Source organism: Rhipicephalus microplus, chromosome X, assembly GCF_043290135.1.
Source record: "Rhipicephalus microplus isolate Deutch F79 chromosome X, USDA_Rmic, whole genome shotgun sequence".
Lineage (NCBI taxonomy): Eukaryota > Metazoa > Arthropoda > Arachnida > Ixodida > Ixodidae > Rhipicephalus > Rhipicephalus microplus.
Genome location: NC_134710.1, coordinates 245,342,028 through 245,357,008, shown reverse-complemented (window position 1 = coordinate 245,357,008; position 14,981 = coordinate 245,342,028). Strand labels below are relative to the sequence as shown.

At 47.3% G+C, this 14,981-nt stretch overlaps 1 protein-coding gene across 4 annotated transcripts in view; it reads left to right on the top strand.

The window, feature by feature from the left end:
- LOC119161618 (uncharacterized protein C1orf53) overlaps positions 1–14,981 on the top strand; it is a 123,134-nt gene that overhangs the window by 26,034 nt on the left and 82,119 nt on the right. The gene's annotated exons all lie outside the window — the stretch shown is intronic.

The following is a 14,981-nucleotide window of genomic DNA, read 5'->3' as shown; positions in this document are numbered from 1 at the left end:
TTCTGGCAAAGCTAAACCAACTCGCAACTGATCTTAATCTTCCACAACTTACTGAGTCTAATATTGAAGCCCACAGACTAGCCTCAAGAAACAAAAGAAATGGAGACAGGTCCAATACTGTCATGATGCGACTTTCATCTCGCCAAACTAAAGAAAAATGGCTTTCAAAGAAAGGAGAACTGAAGAAAGCAAAGTCAGCAATATTCTTCAGTGAAAACCTCACGGCATACAATAAGAAGCTCTTTTGGCAAGTGAAAACCAGGGCTTTTGAAAACAATTACAATTTTGCATGATACATGAACGGCAAACTTTTCGTGCGCCGCGGCCCGAGTGAGAGGGTGATTAGAATCGCAACTGGGCAAGATCTTGAGAAAATACAATAAAATTAAACATAGCTAGATGGTCTACTTTTCTTCGCAAACATGGCAACAAACTACTATAATGCTGAGACCTTCCAAAAAGTTGCTTCACGGCACAAAAAACACTTATCGCTGATTCACCTTAATCCGCAAAGCCTTCAAAATAAAAAAAGGAATCTGTTGACTTCCTCTTGAACAACTTGAATCACCCGTTTGACTTCTTAGCTTTTACTGAAACGTGGTCTACTGATAACCTTAATACCATACAGTTTAGGAACTACAGTTGCGCGTCAATCTGTAGACAAAATAAAAGGGGTGGTGGTGTATCGATTTATGTACATGATAACTTGAAGTACATTGTTGTCAAAGAGTACACTGTAGTATCGCCGCATTTTTAATCTGTTATGATAAAGTGTCAAAGCATTTTAATGGCTGCAATATACAGGCCCTCTTCAGGAACTATGTCTAATTTCCTGGATTTCATAGATGAAATGCTTGAATTCTGTGAACAAAATAGCGCACGCGTAATTATTACAGGAGATTTTAACATAGATATGCTGTCTTCAAGCAGCAATAAACAAAACTTTCTTGACCGAATGCTTTCCTTTGGTTACGAAAATACCATTCATATAGCTACCAGGTCGACGCAATTCACTGAAACTGCATTGGACTTATGCTTTACTAACTGTAAAACTGAGATTTGCACTGGTGTTCTGACACCTGGAGTGAGCGATCACCTGCCAATTTTCGAATTTCTTACCTGGGCAGTTAAACAACAAAGTCCAGTAAACCCTATCTATTATCGGAAACTTAACCAAGAAACCATTGAGGTTTTTCAAAAATTTGTTGCAGAAATGAACTGGAATTGTACTTTTGATAACACTGACCCTGTGATCGCCTACGACATATTCATAGCGAAATTAACAGAGCTTTACGACCTAGCCTTTCCGATTGTTACATATAAAGAAAGCAAGAAGGCACGAGAGCCATGGTTTCATGCTACATTTCTAAAAAGGATGAGAAAAAGAGATAAGTTGTTCACTGAATTTATAAAAACTAAACTCTTAGAGTACTTAATTGAGTTCATGCAGGTCAGAAATAAGCTAGTGTCCGATATTAAAAAGGCGGAAATTAGCTACTACAAAAATATGTTCTTCTGCAAACGATCTTCTGCAAAGCAAAAATGCTAAGAGCATTTCTGAACTTCAAATAGAGGGCAGATCTTGTTCCGGTACTGCACTTGCTAATATTGTTACGTGAGTAACGAGACAAAGTATTGCGAATATATTCGAAAAATATATTTGCAAGAGCGGTTGCAGCACTGGCCAGTCTGGCTCCGAGCTCGAGCAGCCAGCGAGCCTCATCTTCCTCGTCGGGCGCACACGCGCATTCGCACTGTGGTTTGTGGCAGCCTACAGGTAGCATAACCCCCGTCGGCAAAGGCGCCGTCTCGGCGCATCTAGATGTCAAGATCATTGGGCGAGTGGTACTGCTTCAGGCGTGCGACGTGTACGATGTCGGTGGCCCTAGGGGTGGATGAAGACGGCGAGGCAGCAGGAGTGATTTCATAAGTGACGGGAGTCACCTCACGAAGCACTCTGTAGGGCCCTGTGTACCGAGAGAGCAGCTTGTCAGACAGGCCAACGTGCCTGGTCGGAGACCACAGCAGAACCAACGAACCGGGCGAAAAGTGCACATCGCGGTGTCGTTGGTCGTACCGACGCCGTTGGTTTGCTTGTGAGGTCAGAAGGCGAGCACGAGCGGTTTCGCGTGCGTGGGCGGCCCGGCTGATGGCGTCCAGAGCATATTGTGAAGTTGGAGCTGCTGGTAACGGAATCGTCGTATCGAGGGGTAATGTGGGTTCGCGGCCGAACAGCAAGAAAAAAGGGGAGTAACCAGCCGTGTCGTGGCGCGAAGAATTGTAGGCAAATGTCACGTATGGTAAAGCGATGTCCCAGTCAGAGTGATCTGAGGAAACGTACTTTGCAAGCATGTCAGTTAGGGTTCGGTTCAGGCGTTCTGTGAGGCCATTTGTTTGCGGATGGTACGACGTAGTGAGCTTGTGGCGTGTTGCACAAGAGCGTAGGATGTCCGCTATGACTTTCGATAGAAATGTGCGGCCTCGGTCCGTGAGCAGCTGGCGTGGAGCACCATGTTGCAAGATCACGTCGTGTAGAAGAAAATCGGCGACGTCAGTGGCGCAACTTGTTGGAAGGGCGCGTGTGATTGCGTAGCGTGTGGCGTAGTCTGTGGCCACAGCTATCCACCTGTTGCCAGCAGAAGACAGAGGAAAAGGGCCGAGTAAGTCCAAGCCGACGCGAAAGAAAGGTTCCGTAGAAATATCGAGTGGTTGAAGGCGCCCAGCCGGAAGCGTCGATGGTGTTTTGCGGCGCTGACATTCCTCACACGCCGCGACGTATCTTCTGACGGACCGTGCCAGACCTGGCCAATAGAAGCGACGGCGAATCCGGTCGTATGTGCGGGACACACCCAGGTGACCGGCAGTAGGAACGTCATGAAGTTCGTGGAGTACAGCCAAGCGGAGGTGTTTGGGTATGGCAAGCAGCAGAGATGGGCCGTCTGGATGGAAGTTATGCCGGTATAATGTGCCATTCTGGAGTACGAACGAGCGATAGGATCGGTTCGATGGGGAGGAGTCGAGGCGCTCAATGATAGCTCGTAGGGCTGCATCACGGCGTTGCTCGTCGGCTATGTGGTTCAGTTGAGAAACGGAGCACACGCAGGCGTCGTTGTCAGGTATGGTGGCCGATGGGTCAACTGGATAGCGAGAAAGGCAATCGGCGTCCTGGTGCAGGCGTCCAGACTTGTATATCACAGAAAAGGTGTATTCTTGCAGTCGCAGAGCCCAGCGACCAAGTCGACCTGTAGGATCTCTTAAGGATGAAAGCCAGCAGAGCGCGTGGTGGTCGGTGACGACGGAAAAGTGAGTGCCATATAAATATGGACGGAATTTTGAGACCGCCCAGACAAGAGCAAGGCATTCTCGCTCCGTGATCGAATAGTTACGCTCTGCAGGTGTAAGGAGGCGGCTAGCATACGCGATAACGCGGTCGTGTCCCTGTTGGCATTGGGCGAGAACGGCTCCGATACCGTGACCACTGGCATCAGTTCGGACCTCAGTTCGGGCAGATGGGTCAAAGTGGGCGAGGATAGGGGGCGTCGTCAAAAGTGTTATGAGGTGAGAGAAGGCGGCAGCTTGAGTGGACCCCCACGAAAATGGAACGCCTTTCTTCAAAAGATCGGTAAGTGGTTGGGCGATTGCCGCAAAATCTTTCACGAACCGCCTAAAGTAGGAGCAAAGTCCCACAAAGCTCCGGACATCTTTGGCGGATTGGGGTACTGGGAAACTCGTGACGGCACGAATTTTCTCAGGGTCCGGTCTCACACCAGAAGCATCGACAAGGTGGCCCAGCACGGTAATCTGTCGGCGGCCGAAGTGACACTTCGAGGAGTTCAACTGGAGGCCAGCTTTGCGGAAGACGTCGAGAATGGCCGACAGACGCTCAAGGTGGGTCTCAAACGTAGGTGCAAATACGAGGACGTCGTCTAGGTAACACAGGCATGTTGACCATTTGAACCCGTGTAGCAGAGAGTCCATCATACGTTCGAACGTGGCGGGGGCATTGCATAGACCGAAGGGCATAACCTTGAATTGGTATAGGCCATCTGGAGTGATGAAGGCGGTCTTTTCTTGGTCTTTCTCGTCTACGGCAATCTGCCAATAACCAGAACGAAGGTCGATGGATGAAAAGTAGCGTGCGCCGTGGAGACAATCGAGGGCGTCATCAATACGTGGTAAAGGATACACGTCCTTTTTGGTGATTCGATTTAGATGCCGGTAATCGATGCAAAAACGCCATGTGTTGTCCTTCTTTTTAACCAGGACGACGGGTGACGCCCATGGGCTTGATGAGGGCTCAATAATGCCTTTAGTTAACATCTTATTCACTTCAGCTTGAATAATCTGGCGCTCCGACGCGGACACGCGATACGGTCGACGGTGAATGGGAGCAGCATCACCGGTGTTGATGCGGTGCTTTACAAGAGAAGTTTGGCCGAGTGGGCGGTCGTCAAGGTCGAAGATGTCACGGTAGGAAGCTAGAAGGCGTGCGAGAGCGGCTGATTGCGCTGGGGGAAGGTCAGGGTCGATCATGGGACGTATTGACATGTCGAGGCATGTGGCATCGAGTGGGCGACAAGGAAAATTGGGGCATGCGTCGGCTGCGAAAGTGGTGACGTGATCATCGGCTAAGGACCGCAACGTGGCAATTAGGATGCCTTCAGGGAGGACTTGCTTTGTGAAGCCGAAATTTATGACGGGTAGACGGGTCCGGTTGGAGGCTACAGTTACGATGCAGTGAGGGACGGTGACGTCACGTGCCAGTAGGACATCAGGAATCGGCGTGACGATGTAATTCCCATCCAATACGGGTGAGGTCGTGGCAAATTCGGTGAATGTGAGGGCTTTAGGCGGTAAGCGGAGGAAGTCTGTGGCAGAAAGGCCGTGTTGAGGTTCAGGGTGAATATCCGGCTGAAGAGGAAGGTCTAAGCAAAGAGTACCAGCGGAACAGTCGATGAGAGCAGAATGGGTCGACAGGAAGTCCATCCCTAAGATGAGGTCATGAGGACAGTTCTGGAGCACCGTGAATAGAACAGGGATGTAACGGTCGGCGATGCGTATGCGAGCCGTACACATGCCAATGACAGGAACAGTGCCGCCATCGGCCACACGTACAGCTTCGGTAGCAGGGGGCGTGAGTACTTTTCTTAAGCGGCGACAAAGATGAACGCTGATTATGGACACATGAGCGCCAGTATCGACTAGTGCCGACAGAGAAATACCGTCCACGTGTACATCGACAAGATTTTTGTTCGTATGAAGCGTCAATGGAGGGTTTGGTTCAGACAGGGATGATGCAGCACTACCTCCAGGGGCTGCACTGTCTAGTTTTCCGTCGGGTACGATGAAAAGTTAGGCGGCGAGTGATGGCGGCGTGGCTGGGGCGACGGGGAACGACGGCGTTGAGGGGACGGAGAACGAGCAGGAAGGCGGCTGTTAGACGTGTCGAAAGCAGGGGCGGTACGGCTGGACGAATACCGGCGAAGATCTTCATATGGGCTATAAGGTGCGAAAAACTGGCTCCTATGTGGCGGCGTCCAGGAGGCACGGCAGTAGCGGGAGACATGTCCAACGCGGTGGCACCGGAAGCAGATCGGTTTGTCGTCAGGAGTTCGCCATTCCGCCGGGTTGCGAGATCGTGGAGCAACAAATGGGTCACGTCGAGGTGCATTAGTGGGAATTGGTCTGGAGGAGGGGCAAGAGATGGGGCAAGCATCAGGGAACCCGCGGTTGGCGAATTCTTGTCGTACGACCGCCTGAATAACGGAGATCGCGGGGGTTGTCGGTATCGTATGTTCGAAAGAAGTGGGCTGAAGCGGCGCTGGACTTGCTGCTTCAAGTTCCCGTCGAACGATACGCGTTACACTCTGCTCAAAGGGCGGTGTGACGGTAGAATCGGAGCAGGTGGACGTAGCCGCCGTGTTTGGCAACCGAGAAAAAGGAGGGCGCACCCGACGGCTTTTTGCTGTTTCGAAACGGCGGCATTCTTGAATTACACGGTCGATGGTCGAGACGTTAGTGTACACCAGCAAATTGAAGGCGTCGTCCGCGATCCCCTTCAAAACGTGTCCAACCTTTTCAGCCTCAGACATCGCCTCGTCCACTTTTCGGCAAAGAGCGAGAACTTCTTGGATGTATGACACATACGATTCAGTTGGCGACTGGACACGGGTAGCCAGCTCCTGTCGTGCAGCTGCGTGGCGACCGGTCGGGTCCCCAAAGATGTCACGTAGCTTCTCCTTGAACGTGTCCCAGCTGGTGAGTTCGGACTCATTTGTCTCGTACCAGACACGCGGGGTTCCGTCCAAGTAGAAGAGAACATTAGCGAGCATCATGGTAGGGTCCCAACGGTGAGTTTGACTGACCCGTTCATAAAGGCGAAGCCATTTGTCGACGTCGAGGCCAGGTTGCGCAGAAAATGTCCCGGGATCACGTGGTGTTTGGACGGCGACAAAGGTTGTCGGAGAAGCCGCAGATGATGAAGCGGACGCGTTGTCACTGGAAGCCATGGCGGAAAGCTGGAGGATGCGGCCACTGCGGAGCTGCGTGGTGAGGACGGGGATCGTTCCACCTCCACCAAATATGTTACGTGAGTAACGAGACAAAGTATTGCGAATATATTCGAAAAATATATTTGCAAGAGCGGTTGCAGCACTGGCCAGTCTGGCTCCGAGCTCGAGCAGCCAGCGAGCCTCATCTTCCTCGTCGGGCGCACACGCGCATTCGCACTGTGGTTTGTGGCAGCCTACAGGTAGCAATATGTTGAATGACCAATTTTTGAGATCAGGAGCTTCTGACAATAAAAGTGATGCTGCCCAGTCTTATAAGTCGTATGTTACAGCATGCATCCCAGAATCCATTTTCCTTACGCCCACGAATAAATCAGAAGTGACCTTACTGATAAAAAATTTAAATAATAGCTCTGCTGCTGGTTTTGACGACATAAAGGCTCAACCTTTAAAATCAGTTTCAGAGCATATTAGCACATGTTTTGCCCATATCTGCAATCTTATCTTGAGCACTGAAACGTTCCCTGACAAACTAAAAGTAGCTACGGTATCTGTCATACACAAAAGTGGTGATGAAAATGACATGAGTAATTATAGGCCTATTTCTGTTCTGCCTATTTTTTTTTTCAAAAATTGTAGAACGTGTCATGTATATACGAATTGCAAATATTTGTAGCTCAAAGAAAGTTATAACAGAACATCAGTATGGATTCCAGAAGAACAAGTCAACTGGAAAAGCCCTACTATCTATTAAAGATGAAATAATTCATAACTTTGTGCAAAAACTACACACAACAGGAATATTTCCGGATTTTAAAAAGGCGTTTGATTCTATTAAGCATGAAATTCTTCTACAAACGCTCAATGAATACGGTATAAGGAGCTTGTTTCTTAATTTAATAAGAAGTTACCTTTCTAACCGATATCAGATAACAGATATGAAGCACTCAAAGTCTCAAATGGGCAAGGTAAACTACGGCGTCCCACATGGCTCCATACTTAGACTGCTTCTGTTTCTGTTATATATAAATGATATCGTAGATGTGCCTCTCACACCAGACAATGTATTGTACGCAGACGACACTAACGTATTTTTTTTTCAGGTGAAAATATGTCTAATCTTGAACAACAAGCAAACTTGTTGCTTGACAATTTGTCTCTATGGTTACAAACAAATCAATTAGAAATTAATATTAAGAAAACAAAGTACATTATTTTTCATCCGCGAAACCGTTCCTTTTTCCGTGATGCGCAGCTCACTTTTAGAGGAGTTTTGATTGAGCGTATTCAGACTCAAAAGTTCCTAGGTGTCCTTTTCCACGAAACGCTGAATTGGACCAATCACGTAGATAAACTTCGTACCCAGGTATCACGGTCCATTAGTGTAATTGGAAAAATAAGATGCTTACTGCCTCTCTGGGTGACAAGGCAGCTTTACTACACTTTGGTTTATTCAAGAATATATTACTTCTTATTAATCTGGGGCTTTACAACGAAAATAAATAACATTAGTATTGACAAACTGCAAAAAAGAATGCTGCGTATCATTGAAAATGTTCCCAGTCGAATGCCTTCTGCTTCATTTTTTAATAAACATGGAATGCTAAAATTTGAAAACATATTTTATAAAAAAACTCGCGACATTCATCTATGATCAAATAAAAACGAATGCAGATCAATTTAAGGATGCTTACTCCCGGAAACTACAAACGTATAGTTTTAGGAAAACCACCTATTACAGTGAGAGAACTCGGACGAACTATGGCAGGCAAAAGTTAGCACACGTCATTCCTTCATTTGTAAATTCAAGCAGCATGGTTATCAGCATAGTGAACGAAAGTCGTTCAACAACAGTTTTTTTTTTTTTTAAAAAGATACACGCTTATCTACTCTCGCTTCAAACATGACATGTCTGTTTTGTTCTGTATACGATTGCGCATCTCGTGTACTGTCTAGGAAATGTAATGCGCCTTAAATTTATGCAAGCTAGCTACGGTCCTTTTCACTTCGCGATCTGTCACTTGTTAATACCTGGTCAAAACTACGACTGTATTATGAAAGGTTTCTTTGGTATGTGTAAAAACTGCACGTATAAGTGTCTTGAAATTTCTTATCTATTCTCCCTCTGCTCTCTCTTTATTTTCGCTGTATCTTGTTTTTTCATTTTTTCTCTCGCTGTATTGAATTTGTGTTCATGCTATAATGATATACTGAGTGTTGTGCATTATTTTGGTCTGGGCGGGGATTGGCGCAGTGTCAGGCATTTAGTTGCCTTTTCGCCCCTCCCTTCCCATTAAACCATTGGATAAAGATGTATGCTTCAATGATGAAAAAAAAATTCTGGCAGAATGCTGGGCTATTTAGAACATTGGCAAGAGATGGTGAAAACCGAGAAAATATGTGATGCCTTGCGAGAATGGGTTGTTTTGGAAGAACTTTTGCTCCTGCGTGACCAGAAGCTCGCAGTATTTGTAAAGTAACGGGTTGCAAGGGTTTGGACAGTTTGGCCAAAACAGCTGATCTCTACCGCGAAGCGCAAGGCCTGACCCTCCTGGCTAATGGGGAAGAGGAAATCGCATATATGAAGAGTGGGACACCAACAAGAGAGTCATCAAACGCTCAGGGAAAGCCCCACTGCTTCTTATGTAACGAGCGAGGACACAAGCCTTCTGACTGCTGGTGTAAGTCGACGGGAAGCAAGCCAGCGACCGGTTGAAAGGGGAAGAAACCTGAGGGTTTTTCCAAAACTGCGAAGGACCGCAAGGAGGCTTCGTGTTCTCTTTCTCAGCCTGGTTAACCACGCACTCGTTCCAATCAACAAGTTTACTGAGGAAACGCGAACCGTCTATTTATTAGATAGTACCGCCCATCACCTTCAAGAAGCGAGAGAGAAGATAAAGTGCCCCTTTTTCAAGGGCACCGTGCTTGGCGTATGCATGGAGCAACCACTCTATGACGTTGTACTAGGTGTGTACCCCTCTCTCAAACTACTTGAAGGCAGAGCCAACTGAAAGAAGCTGACAGCGCTCGATTCACGAGAAAGAACAGATGATGGCACACATGACGAGGTATGTGCTGAGTATGTATGCGACAGTGACATGGCTGCTGTGTCACGATCTACTTCACGAAAAGCGGCCCAGTTGCCAGTAGCCATCGCCAGCCCGCTAGACGTCGATCTCGGAGCGTTGGCGACGTTGCAGAAGAAGGATCGAAGCCTTAGTGGTTGCTTTGAGGACGTGGGCAAGACCTGAACGACGTGATCTACCACTGCCACCTTCGTCCTCATCAACGACCTTCTCTTCAGGCGTTACAAATCTGCCACAAACAGAGAAGTGGATGAACTCGTTGTTCCGAAGGACCTGCGGGCATTCGTCTTAAAGATCACGCATGAAGGTATCCGCTCTGGACACCAAGGGACAAAGAGAATGGCTGACAGGGTTTCCGAAGAGTTTTACTGGCCTTGTATGCAAGCTGATTTTACGCGCTACGTAAAGTCATGCGACATTTGCCGGAGGACCGTTCCAAAGCACTTGGCAGGACGTGTACCTCTTGTGAACACGTGAATAATCAATACACCTTTCCAGCGCGTCGCTACCGATATCATCGGTCCGCTGTCACTTAAATCGGCCAATGGTAATCGATATGTTTTCACAATGGTAGATTTTGCAACGCGTTACCCCGACACAATTGATCTGCCGAGTATTGACAATGAAAGGATCGCCGAGGTTTTACTTGAGATGTTTGCTCGAGTCGGAATTCCCAGAGGAATTGTCTCTGATCGAGGTGCCCAATTCACCTCGCAGCTTATGCAGGAGCTAAGTTGCTTGCTTTCCTTTAAGCAATTACCGATGACGCCGTACCACCTATAGGCGAATGGCCTTGTGGAACGATTTAACGGAACGTTAAAACAAATAATCCGAAGAACGTGGCAAGAGAGCTCCAAACAATGGGATTGGTACTTGGCCCCCTCTTTTGTTTTCAGTACTGAGAAGGTCCACATACTGGAGCTTGGGCTTCTCTTTTGATCTTCTGTACTGTAGCTACGCCAGAGGCCCCATGGCCATTCTTAAAAAGCTGTGGTCAAGAAGACAGTTGTATCAGGCGACAAAGACGACCTAGGGCTATGTTGTCGAGCTGGAAGAACGGCTGCACGAGACGTGCAAATCACTAGTGAGATGCTTTGAAGGTCGAAGACTACCCAGAAGCAGTACTACGATCGCTAGGTGAAGGCACGGCACCTTTCCGTAGGAGACAAAAGTGCTCCTTTTACTACCTTCCGATAACAACAAGCTGAGATTGGCGTGGGAAGGACCTTTTATCATGCATACTTAGAAGAGGAGCGGCAGTGACTTCGTTATAGACCTCGGTACGCGCCGAAGTACTTTTCATATAAACCTACTCAAAATGTACGAAGAGAGATTTTAGAGTGACTCACCATCGCCAGAAAAACACCAAACTGCGGCCGCTTTCAGCACGCATGAACACGGTGAAAAGAACGACCCTCCTTTTACTGCACTGAAGTGGACAGAAAGATTCTAGGACGGGAAAATCGACACAAACCTTGCAATAGAACAAAACTCCGCAGCTAAGAAAACGTTACATGTGCATTCCAAGACATATTCTCAGGTGTCCCTGGAAAGACACATCTCGTAGAGTGCCAGCTAAGACGCACTACGGAAGCGCCGGTGCACGCCCGTCAGTATCCTCTACCTTTTGCTGTCGAAAAAGCCATAGAAGATGAAGTACAGGAAATGCTCAAGCGAGACATCATTAAACCTTCACACTCAACATACCAAACACCTGTGCTCGTAGTAAAGAAAAAATATGGCAGCATGCGGTTGTGCATTGATTTAAGGCAAATAAATGGAGTGGTCATCATGGACAGCGAGCCAATACCAAGGATCGACATTATGTTCGCCTAGCTGGGCAAGAGTCGTAACTTCTATACGTTCGACTTCACCAAAGGGTATTGGTAGGTGTCCATGTAGCCAGAAAGCAAACATATGGCCGGCTTCCAGTCGTGATGAGGCCTCTATCAGTTTCGATTCGTGCCGTTTGGCATAAAAATCGCACTAGCTGTTTTCACCCACATGATGAGCAAAGTAGTAAATGGTATCCCCAATATCTACCACTACTTTGATGACGTCCTAATTGCTACAGAAACCTGGGAGGAACATCTTAATACCCTCCAACGCTTCTTCCAACAAGTCAAGAACGCAGTCTTAACCATCAAGCCATCCAAATGTGAAGTGGGCTTCACTTGTGTTAAGTTTCTGGGACATATTGTAGGCCACGGCATCCTGCAGCCACAAGTAGAGACTCTTGAAAAAATCAAGGCTGCTAAGAGACTAACGACGGTAGAGGAAATGCGTTTATTCCTGGGCCTTAGCGGATACTACCGAGACTTTGTGCAAATTATTCTTCAATGTCGGCACTTCTCATGAAATTTACTCGCAATCGGGCTTTCGACAAGCTCATCTGGGAGGCGCGACAAACTGCGACACTTGCTTTCTGATGAGTCAATTCTACGCTCTCCAGATTTAGAGTGGCCTTTTATACTTTGCACAGACGCATTATCGACAAGCCTCGGAGCTGTCCTATACTCCAACGCCATGGTGGAGTTCTGCACCCAGTCTCATATGCGATTCGGAAGCACGGTTCTTCACAATAAAAAAGGAAGGCCTCGTCCTCGTCTGGGCCATACAAATCTTTCATGTCTTTCTCTGTGGCAAACGCTTTTTATTACACACAGATCACGCACCACTTTCTTACATCAATTCTACTAAGCATGTGAACAACAGGGTGCTTCGTTGGAGTTTGTTAATCATTGAATGTGAATTTATTATAGAGTACACTAAAGGCAGTGACAACATTGGCGCTGACTACTTAAATAGAGTATCACAGATTTTCATTGTTCTTTCTTTTCATGTTTATATACCTCTCTGTTCCCTTTGCACCCATGTGTGTGCTCTATATAAATACTGGAACTGTGCTAGAAAACTGAACTGCATCTTGTGGCAATGTGTTATGAAACAGTAAACCGCGTCCTCGCTGGCCAAGCCGCTTAGCTGGAGCAAAGCTATTTAAAACGAAACAACCTTCTTGAGTGAGGGGTAGTGTAGTGCAACAAGAACGAAAACGACGAGAACAGCGCCGAATGCAGCACGCGATGGCAAAAAAGAGAGCGCGTGGTGGTGGCGAGGAAGGAAAAAAAGGAAGGAGCCAGCAGCTGGAAGCCAGAAGCTGGGAGCGTGGCCACGCAGACAAACAGCGTTCGAGAGGGGACCCAGGTTCGTGAGGATTCCCCAGGTCTACCGCTGGGCAGCCGCCTGACTGGCCGTGCTACTGCGAGCGCTGGTGCCCCGGGCGTACGACTCCTGCCTTGTACCTTTCTAGTTCCGGAGCGGTTCCGTGCCTACCTATCTGTGCGGCGATCCCGCCACCGCTCGCCCTGCTGCATCGCAAGCTGTACCTTGTCTTTCACGACCGGCTACTGAGGGTTGAGTGCTGGCCTGCTGTGGAACGTGTGAGCGCTCACCTAGGACTGTATATACTCTTGTGTCGCGTGGGGATCTCTTTCTGCTGGTGTGTGCATTATCGTGGGAGTTCGTTTGCTTTGTTAATATATGTGTGTACTAAGAGCATGTTTTTGCTCCCTCTCTTAACCGCACCGCACATGAATCAAAGTTACGGCCCGATATTCGCCACTACACCGACAAACACAGCCAAATTATTCACGATGAATCGCGTTCTGCGACGACGTGTACCAAGCACGCTTACTGTGGCAACGCTGGGTCAGTTGATATGCGAAACCACACCGTACGGCCAAATAAAAAACCAATTACGGCAGACTCGTCACGGGTTTTGCTGTTGAAAATTTTCACAGTTCTGTCATAGAAAGAGTATGATTATGATGACGATGATGGTGAAAGCCTTTTCTAAATAAGTGCTAATTATATAAGGGATCGCAGGAGCTTGTAATTAGGAACCAGCGTGATGAAAGAATATTAGTATTATCATCATCGTCATCATCAGCCCCAGAGCTGTCGTACTCCAACGCCATGATGGAGTTCTGCACTCAGTCTCATACGCGAGTCGGAAGCACGGTTCTTCACAATAGAAAAGGAAGGCCTCGCCCTCGTCTGGCCATACAAATCTTTCATGTCTTTCTCTGTGGCAAACGATTTTTATTACAAACAGATCACGCACCACTTTCTTACATGAATTCTGCCAAGCATGTGAACAACAGGGTGCTTCGTATGTCCACTGCAGGACAAAAGCCTCTCCCATGTTCCGCCAGTCAACTCGTTCCTGTGCTTGTTGCTGCCAATTTATACCCACAAGCTTCTTAATCTAATCTGTACACCTAACTTTCTGTCTATTCCTAACCGGTTTGCCTTCTCTAGAAATCCAGTCAGTTATTATTAATGACCAGCGATTATCCTGCCTACGTGCTACATGTCCGGCCCATGTCCGTTTCCTCTTCTTGATTTCAACGATGATATCGTTAATCCCGGTGTGTTCCCTGACCCACTCTGCTCTCTTCTTATCTCTTAAGGTTACACCTATCATTTTCCTTTCCATCGCTCGCTGCGTCGTCCTCAATTTAAGCTGAATCTTCTTTGTAAGTCTCCAGGTTTCTGCTCCATAGCTAAGTACCGGCACGATGCAACTGTTATATACCTTCCTCTTGAGGGATAGTGACAATCTACCAGTCATGTATTGAGAGTGTTTGCTAATTTTGCTCCACCCCATTCTAATTCTTTAATTACTTCAATCTCGTTGTTCGGCTCCACGGTTATTACCTGCCCTGAGTAGACGTAGTCTTTTACAACTTCAAGTGCACTATTACCTATCGCGAAGCGCTGTTCTCCTTCGAGGTTGTTGTACGTTACTTTTGTTTTCTGCAGGTAAGTTTTAAGACCTACTTTTCTGCTCTCCTTGTCTAACTCCGTAATCATGAGTTGCGTTTCGTCCCCTGAGTTAATAAGCGATTCAATGTCATCGGCGATGCATAGATTACTAAGGTACTCTCCGTTAACCCCTAACTCTTCCCATTCTAGGTCTCTGAAAATCTCCCTTAAGCACGCGGTAAATATACCCACAGAGCAAGATCAGCTGGGTTCAAACTATATATGCAGCTTTTTTTTTAATAACTATACTTTTATGCCAACAGGTGGTCGCAGAGTGGTTAAAAAACAACAGATCACCACCTGAAGCGGGGTATTTTTCACTTTGCTCTTATACTATTAACTCGCAAAAATAGTATCCATTAAACAACTATTACGCAATAATGCATTTCCGCAGTATTACAGTATACGCAAAGTCTCTGTACCACCTCACATGCGCACTGGCAATGTGCCCCTTCATCGGAGCTGGCGTGATAATGGAGGACGTCGTAGCAGACGACACAGTTGTCTCTACTATCTAAGGATAGGCGGGCAAGGAGGGCATCAAAGCCTACGCAGCACC